The sequence below is a fragment of the Hyperolius riggenbachi genome, chromosome 7 (genome assembly GCF_040937935.1).
Source record: "Hyperolius riggenbachi isolate aHypRig1 chromosome 7, aHypRig1.pri, whole genome shotgun sequence".
Taxonomy (NCBI): Eukaryota; Metazoa; Chordata; class Amphibia; order Anura; family Hyperoliidae; genus Hyperolius; species Hyperolius riggenbachi.
Window position 1 is genome coordinate 45,168,437 of NC_090652.1, and position 16,795 is coordinate 45,185,231.

Here is a 16,795-nt window from a genome sequence, read left to right on the forward strand (position 1 = left end):
TTCTCCAGAGCCCTGCACAACTAGACCCCGGGGTGTTAATTGTACACACCAGAGGGGAGTGATCCGAGATACCATGTGACAGATATTGTATATCAATAATATACGGAAGTAAATCTTTGGAGGTAAGAATCATATCTATACGTGACATCGTCCTATAACTGTCAGAGTAGCATGAATATTCTCTTTTAGAAGGAAACTTCCACCTCCATGCGTCATATAACTGATAAGTTTTAATCCACTCACAAAAGGATGCGAAGGTGCGGTGACTTTTGTTTAATCTATCAAGATCCGGATCGATAATAGCATTAAAGTCTCCTACTACCATTAGAGGGCCTTCCATTATATTGTGAAGTTTTGAAGTCATCTCTTCTAAAATTTGCGTTTTAAATGGGGGTGGAATATAAATAGATGCCACTGTAAAGACATGACCCTCCAAATTGCATTTTATAATCACATAGTTACCTTTAGGATCAGTATACGCCGTCAAGATTTGGCCAGGAAAAGATTTACTAATGAGCACCGCTGTGCCCCTGGAGAATGAGGAAAAGTGGGCCAGATAATATTTAGATATCCATGGTTTTTTGAGCAGAAGAGCCCTAGATCCCATCAGATGGGTTTCCTGTAGGCATATCACATGTGGTGATTGTTGCCTAAGATACTCAAACACCAGCTTCCGCTTAATATTATTGTTTAGCCCCCTCACATTCCAGGTAATTACCTTAAACTGCATAGTGGTGTATTGAGGTTAACATAATTGGGTACATTATTGGCTAGGAATGCGGACATAGCAAGATAATATTCCTCTATCAATTCTATGTAGATAAACATTATGCAGGAGAACACCAGAAAACAACACATAAAAACAGAACAGAAATAACACCCTTTAACCCACCCTGCTCTCCGACTAAAAAACCTTCGGGAGCTTTTATCCCTAACAGTTCCCATTAACTCTGGTTGGGGTACTAACTTGAGGCCAGCTACTTAGAACCCGCGTTTTCAGTGGTATTGTATGAACGGATACTATCGCAGACAAGAGCGTTTTTGGGGGGGGGGCGAGGGGGAATATCAGGTAACATCATCGTTAGCCCATAGAGGTATAGGCATTGGGTAATAAAACTATCCATCTGCACCTTTTCGGTAGTGGGTCTTGTGTCCTGGACAGTTTCTTAGAATTCTGGATCCTGCCCTGTTATAAATCCATATATGCATATAACTGACTCTTTGAGCTGTTATTAGGAGTTTGGAATGGTAGGGGAGAGGGAGAGAAGGGGGTTAGGGGTAGGGGGTGAGGCGGAGGGGGGGGGGAGGGGTAAGGGGAGCAGGAAAGGGATGGGGGGTAGGTGTTAGGAGGGGGAGGAAAGTAGGTTGAGTCAGTAATTATAGATTAGAGCAGGGATCAACATATATGAGCGTTTTCAGGTTGGGATTACTTCAGTATCTAGATGACTTATATATGAAATATAATCACATAACTTAATAAAGATAGGTTTGCAAGGCACCAACAATATAACTCCTAAGATGCAAACTATTAGCTCAGAAATTTATAGTATTCTGTTGCCCTCTTCTGGGCAATTCAAGTATTACTCAGTTGCATATATTATTATGGCAGTATACTTTTAAACATAGACTAGAGAGAATAATAAGTATTAACCTAGAAATCATCTAACTTAGTATTGTCCAGCTGATGAATAAAGGATTAATTCACAATTCTAGTATATAGCGTCTCATACAGTGACAAAGAAGACCTGAAATAATTGTTTGTTTTTTTTAACAGGACAACAGAAAATCAATATAAAATATAGCCTAAATATCAGCTCCTCTAACTGAAGCTGAGATGTATTAATCAGTTTAGTGCTTCCGTGTGTTGATAGTGTCTTGTAGCATGCTACCAGTCAGTAGCGTGTATATCAGGAGCACACTATGGATAGCCAACGCTAAACTGAGTATCACGGCAGCATAAAAGTTATTCCAGCCGAGAAAAGAACCAGTTTCAATGGTGCTGCGTGTACTTGTGCAACGACGATGCTACACCAAATATAATCTTCTTAACACATAGTGGATAAAGTTATTTCCTAGAAGGACGGGGTTTTACAGTAGAAATTTTCATCCCATGTTCCTCCATCCATTTTGTAGCTTCGCTTGGAGAGGTGAAAAAATGCGTTTTGGAATCATACTGAACGCGCAATTTAGCTGGGAATAGCATGCTATATGGGATCTGCAAGTCTCTGAGAGAGTTTTTAACAGTGAAAAAGGTAGATCTTTGCTTTTGTATCTCGGTTGAGAAATCTTGGTAGATTGAGATCTTCACCCCATTAAAAGCCAAGTTGGGGGCAGTACGTGCTGCGCGAAGTATTTCAATCTTATCTCTGTAGTTAAGCAGCTTTGCAATAAGGGGACGTGCATTAACCCCTGGTTTGGGTGGGCCCCCAGGAACCCGGTGTGCCCTTTCCACTGCAAAGACATGTGAGGGTTTCAGATCAGGCAAGCTATCCTTTAGCCATTCCTCTAGGAAAGTTTCTGGGTCTCTGCCTTCCACTCTCTCAGGGAAACCAATGAATCTGAGGTTAGATCTTCTGGAGCGGTTCTCCAGGTCATCTATCTTTAATGTCTGCGATTCTGATGTCTGTTCTAGGGTAGCCTGTGTACGCTGCATAGGATTGACTATATCTTCTAGCTGCCCCACTCTGTGCTCTGCTTCCTTTGTTCTGTCCTTTAGTTTGTTAAAATCATTTTTTAGGAAGGACATTTCTGCGTGGATTGAATCTAATCTGGGGGTCAGTGACATTTGTAAGCCACGTATAGCCTCCAGCAGTTCTGCTCTTGTGGGTTCTGGTGTCTCTCCCCCACCTTCATCTGCGCCATTTTGGGCCTGTTCCCACTCCCTCTCTCCAACATCCCCCGCTCCCCTCCTCCCGTCTCTGGAGGGTAGGGGTTGTGGTACCTGTTCCGGAGGCTGGGGTGCGACATTCTCCTCTGCTGGTGCTTCTATTGCAGCCGGCGAGGCAGGGGGGGAGGCCTGTAAGGCGGATGAGCTGCAGGCCGCATTGTCCCCGGCGCCATCTTGCGGCTCCGTCCGCGCGGATCTCGCCAGTCTCTCCGCTGCGTCATAGACAACCGGTGGCCCATATTTGGTCATCTCCGGGTCCTGTGTCCGTTCCCCCTTCCGTGCAGCTGTTCGGGAAGGTCGGTGACGGCGTCTCCTGCTGCGGTTTGCCAGGATTCTACCGCGGGTTCTCTGGAGCTGAGGAGAAGTGCGTCCTCACGCTTCCATTGCTGGCCACGCCCCCCCACAATGTGATATTTAATACCACCAGTCACTGTACCTGTTCACGGATGGTACGTGTGTGTGACAGGTGCACATTTGTAATATCCATCACTACATGTACCTACCTGTTGTTCAGTGCACCCACCTGCCTACGTGAGCGCACGCAGTGTGCTATTTAATACCACCATCACTTTACCTGTTCACGGTACGTGTGTGTGACAGGTGCACATTTGTAATACCCATCACTGTGTATACCTACCTGTTGTTCAGAGCACCCACCTACCTACGTGAGCGCACGCAGTGTAATATACCACTCCGTGCATACCTGTTAATTGCACCTGTGTGACTGCACATTGTATTAGTCAAGTCAGTGCATACCTTTCACTTCATCCCCCCCGATATGGACAAAAGTAGAGGCAGAGGCAGAGAAAGACCCAGAGGAAGGCCACCCGGCAGGTCTGTTCGAGATCGTGCTGATGTGATTTCGTGCGGCCCTGGACTGTACAGTGCTCAGAAGAAGGCACGTCCCATCAACTCCCAAGATTGTCAGGACGTGGTTGACTATTTAACACAGAACACCTCATCTTCCGCAGCCACCAGCGCTACTACTAGCACCACATCCATTCCATTTGACACTTCGCCGGAGTTATTTGGTGGGGAATGAACTGATTTACAGCAACTACTGTTACAAGATGAAGGCGCTAAGCAAGTTTCACCACCTCATATGTCTGAGTTAGGCGACACTATGGATGTAAGGTGTGAGTAGGAGTATGGTGAAGTACCTTCTGTAGGTGAAGTTTATGAGGTGTCTGAGGCAAGCAAAGCTGGGCAGGATGATTATGATGATGACGATGATACGGATGTCACGTGGGATCCTAAGAGACAAGATGACCAAGGGGACAGTTCAGAGGGAGAGTCAGAGATGAGTAGGAGGAGACGAGTTCCTGAAAGAAGCAGGGGGAGCTCGTCATCAGAAACAGCTGGTGGCAGTGTCCGGCGCCATGTATCGCCACCTATGGACAGCCAGCCAACATGCCCTTCAACGTCAGCTGCTGATGCCACCATAGTGCCATCACCCCAGGGGGGCTCAGCGGTTTGGAAATTTTTTAGTGTGTCTGCCTTAGATCAGAGCAATGCCATCTGTTCTCTCTGCCTCCAAAAATTGAGCCGTGGAAAGGCCAACACCCACGTTGGGACAACTGCCTTACGAAGGCACATGCAGAAAAGGAACAAACTGCAATTGGAAGAATGAGGTGGAAGAACAAACACAGCAGGTGTTGCAGGGGGCTTGTGCTGCTCAACTTTCCCATGGTATTGTTCGTGGCTGGGGGGAGGAGGAGAACTTAGCTGACATCACTGAGGAAGAGCAAGAGGAGATGTATAGTATGTCTGCATCCAACTTTGTGCAGATGGCATCTTTCATGCTGTCCAGCCTTTTGAGGGACCCCCGTATAAAAAAAACTCAAGGGGAATGAACTGTACTGGGTGGCCATGCTACTAGACTCTCGGTATAGGCACAAAGTGGCGGAGATGTTTCCAAATCACCAGAAGGCAGAAAGGATGCAGCACTTGCAGAACAAGCTGGCAACTATGCTTTACAATGTGTTTAAGGGCGATATCACAGCACAACACAATAAATGTACCACTGCCAGTAATCCTTCTCCCATGTCCACGCAGGCAAGGACAGGACACTCCAGCAATCTAATGGTGATGTCGGACATGCGGACCTCCACCAACGCCTCGACCGGCAGGTAGCCGACTACCTGGCCTTAAGTGTGGAGGTAGACACTGTGAGCAGCAATGAACCCTTGGACTACTGGGTGCGCAGGCTTGACCTGTGGCAAAAGCTGTCCCAATTTGCCATCCAACTTCTGTCTTGCCCTGTCTCAAGCATCCTGTCAGAAAGGACCTTCAGCGCAGCTGGAGGCATTGTCACTGAGAAGAGAAGTCGCCTAAGTCAAAAAAGTGTTCAGTACCTCACCTTTATCAAAATGAATGAGGCATGGATCCTGGAGGGCTACTGCCCGCCCGAAGACTAAGTCAGTTCCCGCACACAGCATCTCTGCCTGCACGCCATGTGACTGCCTGCCCCATGACTAAGTCGCTCCCCACACAGCATCTCTGCCTGCAGGCCGTTTGACTGCCTTCTCCGCCACCACCAACAGGGTCCAGGACTCTAGGCGGATTCCTGAATTTTTAAGGCCCCTGCTAGCAGCGGCCGCTATAATAATTTTTCTGGTGCGTGTACATGCCTGCCTAAGTTTTCTGGCTGCACTGCGGCTGCAACAACAAAACAAAAGGCATGTACATGTGTCAATTCCCTTTCATTATCGTTACCATGCCGCGGTGAAGGGGCTTGCGTATCACACTGAAGCAATGACCGCCGGCTATATGAGTGTCTCGGGGGGTGGTACACCAAAGATAATAAGGTCGTTGCTTCATTGTGGACAGACCAAATTCAATCAGCTGTGCAATCACTGTTGTTCTGTCATTGAGCTACCTCAGCCCGGCGACCATATGGGTTTGAAAACCGCTATCGCCTGCACTCTTTCCATGGTGTGCACCAGTCCAGCACGGCCGTCACAACACAAACAGCTGTTTGCGGTGCATTAAACAGTGAGTTTGGTCTGTCAGTGTGAAGCAGAACTCTAATTACATTCCCTGATTGATGTATACACATGCAAGTTGTTTTAAAGCACTTTAGGCCTCCAATTTAGCATGCAATGTGATTTCTTTTCTTCCCTTAAAACGCTGCTTTGCGTCAAATCCAGATTTTTCCCTGGGACTTTTGGCGTCTATCCCACTCATCCATGCAAAAACTCAGATGTTAGACCCCTTGAAACATCTTTTCCATCACTTTTGTGGCCAGCATAAATGTTTCTAGTTTTATATGCTCGCTGATCTCTATAGCTGCAGTAGTGGCTGAATCACACACCTGCTTGTTGAGGGGCTGTGGCTAAAAGTATTGGAGACACAGGATCAGCAGGAGAGTCAGGCAACTGTTATTATTTTAAAAGGAAAAATCCATATCCTTCTCAGGATAGGTTTAGGTTTCCTTTAAATGGAAAGGAGGTGCCCCACAACAGACCTAATAAATTTATCCTGGTCATGTAACTAGTAGTAATGACAGATTGCACATTTAAAAGGACTTGTAGTGTAGGGTTGAGCTTGAATTTTCACTAAAGTAATTTTTTTACATCAAAATTCACATTTTTACCTGACTTGATAAATATAATGGAATTTTTGCAGTCTACCCATTTTTATGAAAAGAAGGACTTTCTTGGGGATTTATTTTCTCATGCCCATATATTTTCAGGAAAATTCCTATTTGTGCAAAAACGTGATATTTTTCGGACAAAACAAAAATGTTTATATTCTCCCTTCACTATTGTAGTGTACAGTATAACCATTTACTCCCAGGAAAAGAACTGGAGTAGACAAAAAAACTAGAGTAGAAGGGCTGATCCCAATGAGGGGAGTCAATGTATAGGAAATATTCAACCGGACTATAGAACCTAGAGCTAGAATTGCATTAGAAAAGAGAATACTGTAACTGTTAGAAATCTGTTAAATTATACACTGTCTTTGTTACCTATCTAAATCTATTACTTATTTCACAGGACATGAACCAGAGAGAGCAAACCTTCACCAACTAGTTTCTACTTCATGAAAGCCTTGCCTGAATGAAGAATTTTCCTCGCAGTATTGAGTGAGTTTTGACAGCTCGTGAAAGCTGAGGTTGGCAGTCCTAATAAGCCTTAAAAGCAAGGCCCGAACAGTTCGAACGCGAACTAGTTCGCACGAACAACGCGAGTTTGCGATCATGTCGAAACACTAACTTTATGTGAGTTCAACCCGCCCCCTATACTACATCATTGAGCTAAACTTTGAGCCTCTACATCACAGTCAGCAGACACATGGCAGCCAATCAGGCTGCACTCCCTCCTGGAGCCCCCCTCCCCCTAATAAAACACAGCAGCGTCGGTCATTTTCTTACTCTGTCTGCTGCTGAAATTAGTGAGAGAAGGGAGAGACATTGGAGAGATAGGGAAAGCGATAGTTAGGTCTGTTAGCTTTCTCCTTGCTGATATTTATTGCTGAAAAGCACCCCAAAACAGCTCTTTTGAGGCTAATGTTGTGATGTGTTTTTTTTGTTTTCGGTGTGGCCCACTGACACTGCATATACAGCCCTGTCTGTCGCAGCTGGCCCTTGCTAATTGCTATACTGTGCCAGGCCCAGCACATTCAGGGCCTACCTTTTCACTGCACCTGTGTGTGACAGCTGCACATTGTATTATAATACTAGTCACTGCCTACCTTTCACTGCATCTGTGTGACAGCACGCTGTTTTATATACCAGTCACTGCATACCTGTTCACTGCACTTGTGTGACGGCACATTGCATTATACCAGTCCACCAGCAGTCACGGCATACCTTTCACTGCATCTGTGTGACAGCACACTGTTTTATATACCAGTCAGTTCATACATGTTCACTGCACCTGTGTGACTGCACATTGCATTATACCAGTCCACCAGCATTCACTGCATACTTTTCACTGCATCTGTGTGACAGCACGCTGTTTTATATACCAGTCACTGCATACCTTTTCACCGCACCTGTGTGACTGCACATTTGCATTATACCAGTCCACCAGCAGTCAGTGCATATTTTTCACTGCATCTGTGTGACAGCACGCTGTTTGATATACCAGTTAGTGCATACATTTTCACTGCACCTGTGTGACTGCACATTGCATTATATCAGTCCACCAGCAGTCACTGCATACCTTTCACTCTATCAGTGTGACAGCACGCTGTTTTATATACCAGCAGTCAGTGCATACCTGTTCATCGCACCTGTGTGACTGCTGCACATTGTATTACAATACCAGTCACTGCATACCTTTCACTGCATCTGTGTGACAGCAAGCTGTTTTATATACCAGTCAGTGCATACCTTTTCACTGCACCTGTGTGACTGCCCGGAGGGCTACTGCCTGCCCGAAGAGTAAGTCAGTCCATACACACAGCATCTCTGCTTGCATGCTGTGTGACTGCCTGCCCGAAGACTAAGTCAGTCCCCACACACAGCATCTCTGCCTGCCTGCTGGCCTCTGCTGCCTGCCCCAAGACTAAGTCAGTCCCCACACAGCATTGCCTGCAGGCCACTTGACTACCTTATCCGTTACCACCGACAGTGTCCAGGACTCCAGGTGGATTCCTGAATTTGTAAGGCCTGCTAGCCGCGGCCGCTAACAAAAAGAATAATAATTTTTCTGGTGCTCGTACATGCCTGCCTAATTTTTCTGGCTGCACTGCAGCTGCAACAACAAAACAAAAGGCATGTACATGTGTCAATTCCCCTTCGTGATCATTACCTTGCCGCGGTGAAGGGGCTTGCGTATCACAATGAAGCAATGAGTGTGTTGGGGGGCACACCCAAGATAATAAAGCTGTTGCTTCATTGTGGACAGACCAAATTTGATCAGCTGGACAGTCACTATTGTTCTGTAATTGAGCTACCTCAGCCGGGTGACCATATGGGCTTGAAAACCGCCATCACCTGCACTCTCGCCATGGTGCACACCAGTCCAGCACGGCCATCACTACACAAACAGCTGTTTGCGGTGCATTACACAGCGAGTTTGGTCTGTCAGTGTGAAGCAGTACACAAAATTACACTACCTGATTGATGTATACACATGCAAGATGTTTTAAAGCACTTTATGCTCCCAATTTAGCAATGCAATGTGATTTCTGCCCTTAAAACCCTGCTCTGTGTCAAATCTGTAATTTTCCCCGGGACTTTTGCCGTGTATCCCACTCCGCCATGCCCCCTCCAGGTGTTAGACCCCTTGAAACATCTTTTCCATCACTTTTGTGGCCAGAGACAGTGTTTGTATTTTTCAAAGTTCGCCTGCCCATTGAAGTTCGTGAATGCAAACTTTTGCGGAATTCGCATTCGAGGTCCGCGAACCTAAAATCGGAGTAAAATCAGTAATGATAATGAAGCAGATGGTTTCAGCACCAGTGCTTTGCGGCGAGTGCCGAAGCTGGGCACCGCTACAGCACTAATACTATAGCACCCAGGGTGCATAAGGGTAATTCCGGGTTCCGGCAATCAACGGACCCCAAATTACTGCTCCCTCCAAGTTGCTACTTGGAGGAAGAATAGTATTTAAAGTGTACCAGAGATGGGGACCCGCCATAACATATCCATAACTGGGGCTTCCTCCAGCCCCCTCAGGCCTGATCGCTCCCACGGCATCCTCTTCTCGCTCTCTGTTCGCCCGCAAATGGCCCTGAAATATCCTACAGTCGTAGTCCTGCCAGGTGCGCTCCCCAGTCTCACGCCCGTCACTGGGAGTGTTCTGTGCCTGCACCAGCGCAGAGCACTCAAGGCGACGTGAACGGCCGGGCCGCGCATGCGCAGTGGACCCTGGACTGGAAGACTTTCCGGAGCCAATTGTGGAGAAATGGAGAGCGAGAAGAGGACGCCGTGGGAGCAATCAGGCTGGAGGGGGCTGGAGGATGCCCCCAATTCAGGTTCCCTTTAACAACTTCACTACTGAGGGTTTTTACCCCTTCTGTACCAGAGCTATTTTTACCTTACAGCGCTCCTTCCATTCACTCGCCTATAACTTTATTACTACTTATCACAATGAAATGATCTATATCTTGTTTTTTGAAACCAATTAGGCTTTCTTTGGGTGGTACAATATGCTAAGAATTATTTTATTCTAAATCCATTTTAACAGAATAAATAAGAAAATAAAATGGAAAAAAAATCATTATTCTTCAATTTTGGACAATTATATTTTTAAAATAATACATGCTACCGTAACTAAAACCCACACATTTTATTTGCCCATGTAACAGTTATTTAAATGTTTAAAATATTTCTCTAGTAAAATGTGTGGCACTAATATTTTATTTGGAAATAAAGGTGCATTTTTTCAATTTTGCGTCCATCGCTAATTAATTACAAGCCCATAATTTCATAAATAACATTAATATACCGTTTTGACATACATATTAAAAAAGTTCAGTCCCTAAGGTAACTATTTATGTTTTTGGGGGTTTTTTTTGTCATATTTTTTTTGCATATAATTTATTTTGGTAACTATTGGAGAGGGTGGGAGGTAAGGGGTCAATTTTAAATGTAATGTAATTTTTATTAAAGAGAGTCTGAAGCGAGAATAAATCTCGCTTCAGACCTCATAAATAGCAGGGGCACGTGTGCCCCTGCTAAACCGCCGCTATAGCGTGGCCTGGGGAGCACTTCCTGGTTGGGGCAGGGCTAACGGCCGCAGCCCTGCCCCACGCGCGTCTGTCAGCGCGTATCTCCGCCTCTCCCCCGCCCCTCTCAGTCTTCCTTCACTGAGAGGGGCGGGGGAGAGGCGGCGATGCACCGCTGATAGCGGCGGTTTAGCAGGGGCACACGTGCCCCTGCTATTTATGAGCTCTGAAGCGAGATTTATTTGTGCTTCAGAGTCTCTTTAAGAAAAAAAAATGAATGTAGGTGTAATTTTACTATTTGACCACAAGATGTCATCGCACATTATTTCATATTAGCGTACCGTAAGTACGCTTAACAGGAAGTAATGCGTGGAAGTGTTACTCCGGAAGATACAATGGTGCAGGCATCTTATTGATGCCGGCGATCATAGGCTGGTGGGTGCGTCTTATATAGAGATGGCCCGAACGGTTCGACCGTGAAGTTGTTTCTGCAAACTTCGGTGGTTCGCGTTCGCGAACGAACGCGAACTTTATGGCGGTTCGACCTGCCTCCTATACTACATCATTAGGGTCAACTTTAACCCTCTACATCACAGTCAGCAGGCACAGGGTAGCCAATCAGGCTACACTCCCTCCTGGAGCCCGACCACCCTTAAAAAAGGCAGGCAACATCAGGCATTGGACTCACTCGTGTGCCTACAGTAATTAGAGAAGGGAGAGCTGCTGCAGACTCTCATAGGTAAAGCTTAGTTAGGCTCTTGTAGGCTTGTTAGCTTGCTCCTTGCTGATTCTTATTGCTAAAAAAGCACCCCTCAACAGCTCTTTTGAGAGCTAATCTTGTTCTTGTGATCTTTTTTTTTTTTTTTTTTTGTGTCCCACTTGCATTATATACAGTCAGTCACAGCTGGCCTTTGGGGTAATTCCTACTGTGCAACTGCCAGGCCCAGAACATTCAGTGAGTGACTACCTGTGTGGCAGCTGCACATTTGTAATCCCAATCACTGCACCTGTTCACTGTTCAGTGCACCTACCTACCTACCTACATGAGCTCACACATTGTTAATACCACCAGTCTTTGCACCTGTTCAATCATGGTACCTGTGTGTGTGTGTGTGTGTGTGTGTGTGTGTGTGTGTGTGTGTGTGTGTGTGTGTGTGTGTGTGTGTGTGTGTGTGTGTGTGTGTGTGTGTGTGTGTGTGTGTGTGTGTGTGTGTGTGTGTGATCAGGTGCACATTTGTAATACCCAGCAGCACTGCATATACCTACCTGTTGTTCAGTGCACCCACCTACCTACGTGAGCGCACGCAGTGTGATATTTAATACCACCAGTCACTCTACCTGTTCACAGTACGTGTGTGTGTGTGTGTGTGTGTGTGTGTGTGTGTGTGTGTGTGTGTGTGTGTGTGTGTGTGTGTGTGTGTGACAGCTGCACATTGTATTTATACCAGTCACTGCATACCTGTTCACTGCACCTGTGTGACTGCACATTGTATTAGTCAAGTCAGTGCATCCCTTTCACTTCATCCCCCCCCCCCAATATGGGCAAAACAGGCAGAGTCAGAGGCAGGCCACCCGGCAGGTCTGCTCAAGGTCGTGCTGTCATGATTTTGTGCAGCCCTGGACCAAAGTACAGTGTTCAGAAGGCGCATGCCATCAACCCCCAAGATTGTCAGGACGTAGTTAACTATTTAATACAGAACACCTCATCTTCCTCAGCTTCCGCATGGTTCCACCAAAAACTGAGCCGTGGAAAGACCAAGACCCGCATAGGGACAACTTCCTTATGAAGGCACATGATGACAAAGCACAAACTGCAATGGGATGACCACCTGAGGAAAAGCAGCACACAAAAACAAAGCCACACACCTCAGTGGAAGATATTAAATTATTTCTCAAAAAAGGCGATACCCAAACTGTATAATGATGTTGAAAGTCAAGTGGTGTCATCTCTGGCACACAGCGTTGGGTCAAGGGTCCATCTGACCATGTGGTCTGCAAAGCACGGTCAGGCCTGTGCGAAGACTAAGTCAGTCCCCACACACAGCATCTCTGCCTGCACGCCGTGTGACTGCCTGCCCCAAGACTAGGTTACTCCCCACACAGCATCTCTGCCTGCAGGCCGCTTGACTGCCTTCTCCGCCACTACCAGGACTCCAGGCGGATTCCTGAATTTTTAAGGCCGCTGCTAACAATGGCCGCTATACTAACTTTTCTGGTACGTGTACATGCCTGCCTAATTTTTCTGGCTGCACTGCAGCTGCAACAACAAAACAAAAGGCATGTATATGTGCCCATTCCCCTTCATGATCATGACCTTGCCGTGGTGAAGGGGCTTGCGTATCACAATGAAGCAATGACCGCCGGCTATATGAGTGTCTCGGAGGGTGGCACACCAAAGATAATAAGGTCGTTGCTTCATTGTGGACAGACCAAATTTGATCAGCTGGACAGTCACTGTTCTGTCATTCAGCTACCTCAGCCCAGCGACCATATGGGCTGGAAAGCTGCCATCACCTGCACTCTCGTCATGGTGCGCACCAGTCCAGCACGGCCGTCACTACACAAACAGCTGTTTGCGGTGCGTTACACGGTGAGTTTGGTCTGTCAGTGTGAAGTAGTACTCTAATTACAGTGGCTTGCAAAAGTATTCGGCCCCCTTGATGTTTTCCACATTTTGTCACATTACTTCCACAAACATGAATCAATTTTATTGGAATTCCACGTGAAAGACCAACACAAAGTGGTGTACACGTGAGAAGTGGAACAAAAATCATATATGATTCCAAACATTTTTTACAAATCAATAACTGCAAAGTGGGGTGTGCGCAATTATTCAGCCCCCTTTGGTCTGAGTGCAGTCAGTTGCCCATAGACATTGCCTGATGAGTGCTAATGACTAAATAGAGTGCACCTGTGTGTAATCTAATATCAGTACAAATACAGCTGCTCTGTGACGGCCTCAGAGGTTGTCTAAGAGAATCTTGGGAGCAACAACACCATGAAGTCCAAAGAACACACCAGACAGGTCAGGGATAAAGTTATTGAGAAATTTAAAGCAGGCTTAGGCTACAAAAAGATTTCCAAAGCCTTGAACATCCCACGGAGCACTGTTCAAGCGATCATTCAGAAATGGAAGGAGTATGGCACAACTGTAAACCTACCAAGACAAGGCTATTCACCTAAACTCACAGGCTGAACAAGGAGAACGCTGATCAGAAATGCAGTCAAGAGGCCCATGGTGACTCTGGACGAGCTGCAGAGATCTACAGCTCAGGTGGGGGAATCTGTCCATAGGACAACTATTAGTCGTGCACTGCATAAAGTTTGCGCTTACGGAAGCGTGACAAGAAGAAAGCCATTGTTAACAGAAAAGCATAATAAGTCCAGTTTGCAGTTTGCATACATGTGGAAGAAGGTGCTCTGGTCGGATGAGACTAAAATGGAACTTTTGGCCAAAATGCAAAACGCTATGTGTGGCAGAAAACTAACACTGCACATCACTCAGAACACACCGTCCCCACTGTCAAATATCGTGGTGGCAGCATCATGCTCTGGGGTTGCTTCTCTTCAGCACGGACAGGGAAGCTGGTCAAAGTTGATGGGAAGATGGATGGAACCAAATACAGGGCAATCTTGGAAGAAAACCTCTTGGAGTCTGCAAAAGACTTGATACTGGGGCGGAGGTTCACCTTCCAGGAGGACAATGACCCTACACATAAAGCCAGGGCAACAATGGAATGGTTTAAAACAAAACATATCCATGTGTTAGAATGGCCCAGTCAAAGTCCAGATCGAATCCAATTGAGAATCTGTGGCAAGATCTGAAAACTGCTGTTCACAAATGCTGTCCATCTAATCTGACTGAGCTGGAGCTGTTTTGCAAAGAAGAATGGGCAAGGATTTCAGTCTCTAGATGTGCAAAGCTGGTAGAGACATACCCTAAAAGACTGGCAACTGTAATTGCAGCAAAAGGTGGTGTAACGATTATCAGTGTATGGCTCAGATCCTAACAGATGTCAGTATTTTATTCAGTGTGTAAAATATCGGGTGATAGGTGCACACTTTCTGAAAAGGTATACTCAGGCACCTAGTAGGTGCAGCCCCCAGTGGCAAGGGCCCACTGGCGGGGTCGAGGTCGTACAAGCGAGGTCGGTAACGGGTCGGTCAGCAGCGGTACAGAATCGTCAGGCAAAATCAGAGTCTATAGACAGGCAGAGGTCGGCAACAGGTCAGATAGGCAAAGGTACAGAATCAGGAGGCTAAATCAGAGTCAGGGTACAGGCTAAAGGTCGGCAGCAAATCAGATAGGCAGGGTACAGAATCGGAAGGCAGAAGAGTAGTCAAGAGTTCAGGAAAGGCTCATACACAATAAAGATATACAATGATAATATTACTATTACAAAATAGATAATAATAATCCTAAACTATGTGTGAATCCCCGGGGTCCTGCCGGATCAAACACACAAGGGACTGACTAAGGTGTTAGCGCTAACACAGAAGTGTTCGCAAGAACAGACAAGGGAACACTGTCAGACTCAGGCTTAAATAGCCAAGAGCAGTTCAAACTGCCCGCCCCAATCCTCTAACCAATCAGCACAGAGCAATATGGAGACTGGAGTCAGCTGACTGGCTTGTCAGCTGACCCATCTCCTAAGGGCATAAATAGAGTTTCGCCTCGTGCGCGTGCGGGCCACTCTGGTCCTGTGACAAGCTGAAAGCTCCATGCGGCTAGGAAGCGCCGCCAGAGCCTGACATGCTAGGCCTGCGGTGGTGACGTCAGAGGCGGGCGAAGCAGTCGCGCTGCTGCCCGCTGCGACAGAGCCGCTCTCCATCCTGACATTACCCACCCCTTGAGGCGCCCCAGATGGTCTCTCCGGATGCAATAAATGAAATTGTTGTTTCAATTCTTGAGCATGAAGATGCCAAGCTGGCACCCATGATCTCTCCTCGGGACCGTACCCCTTCCAGTGTACCAAATACTGTATAGAACTTTGCACTCTGCGAGAATCTAAAATTTCCTCATCTTCATATTCCGGTTCACCCTCATTCATCACCGGGGGGGATCAACATAGGCCACTGGCTTGAGTAAAGAAACATGAAAGGATTTGACACCCTTCATGGTGGCCGGAAGAGAGACCCTAAACGTCACCTCATTTATTTTTTCAGCAATGGGGTATGGCCCAATATACTTAGGGCCCAACTTTGCCGAAGGTTGTCTCAGGGCAATATGCCGAGTGGAGACCCACACCATATCACCCGGTGCGAAATCCCGCCCTGGAGAACGCTTTTTGTCGGTCTGTCTTTTTTGACCCTCAACGGCTCTCTCCAAAATGGTTTTCACCAATGTCCAAATTCCTTTCAATGACTCCGGTCACTTCTCCAAAACAGGAAATGGAGAAGTGACCACTGGCAGAGGAGAGAACTTAGCTGACCTCCCAGTAACCACCTGGAAAGGCAAGAAGCCTGAAGAGGCGTTTTTGAGATTGTTATGCGCAAACTCTGCAAAGGGAAGGAATTTGACCCATTCATGTTGAGCATCTGCGACATAACATCGTAAAAACTGCTCGAGGGACTGGTTCATTCTTTCAGTTTGCCCATTTGTCTGAGGGTGATAACCTGAGGAAAAGGACAGGGTTAACCCCACGTGTTGACAGAAAGCTCGCCAGAACTTGGACACAAATTGTACACCTCTGTCGGATACCACATTTTCCGGGATCCCGTGCAAGCTAAAAATGTGGACCACGAACAGATCAGCCAGTTCTTGGGCAGAAGGGAGCTTCTCCAGGGTCACGAAATGAACCATTTTACTAAATCGGTCTACCACTACCCAAATGACTGTTTTCCCTGCCGAAGCTGGGAGTTCCCCTACAAAATCCATGGAGATAGGAGTCCATGGCTCAACGGGTACTGGCAAAGACTGTAAAGGCCCTGCAGGAGCTTGCCTAGACGGTTTGCTCCGAGCACATACTGTACAAGCCGATACAAATTTCCTTCAGTCATCTTTCAAAGAAGGCCACCAAACACAACGGGACAACAATTCGTGGGTTCTGGCTATTCCCGGATGACCCATGTTTTTGTGATTATGAAACATTTGCATAACATAAAAGCGTACAGTGGTTTGCAAAAGTATTCGGCCCCCTTGAAGTTTTCCACATTTTGCCACATTACTGCTACTAAACATGAATCAGTTTTTATTGGAATTCCACATGAAAGACCAATACAAAGTGTTGTACACGTGAGGAGTGGAACGAAAATCATACATGATTCCAAACATTTTTACGAATCAAT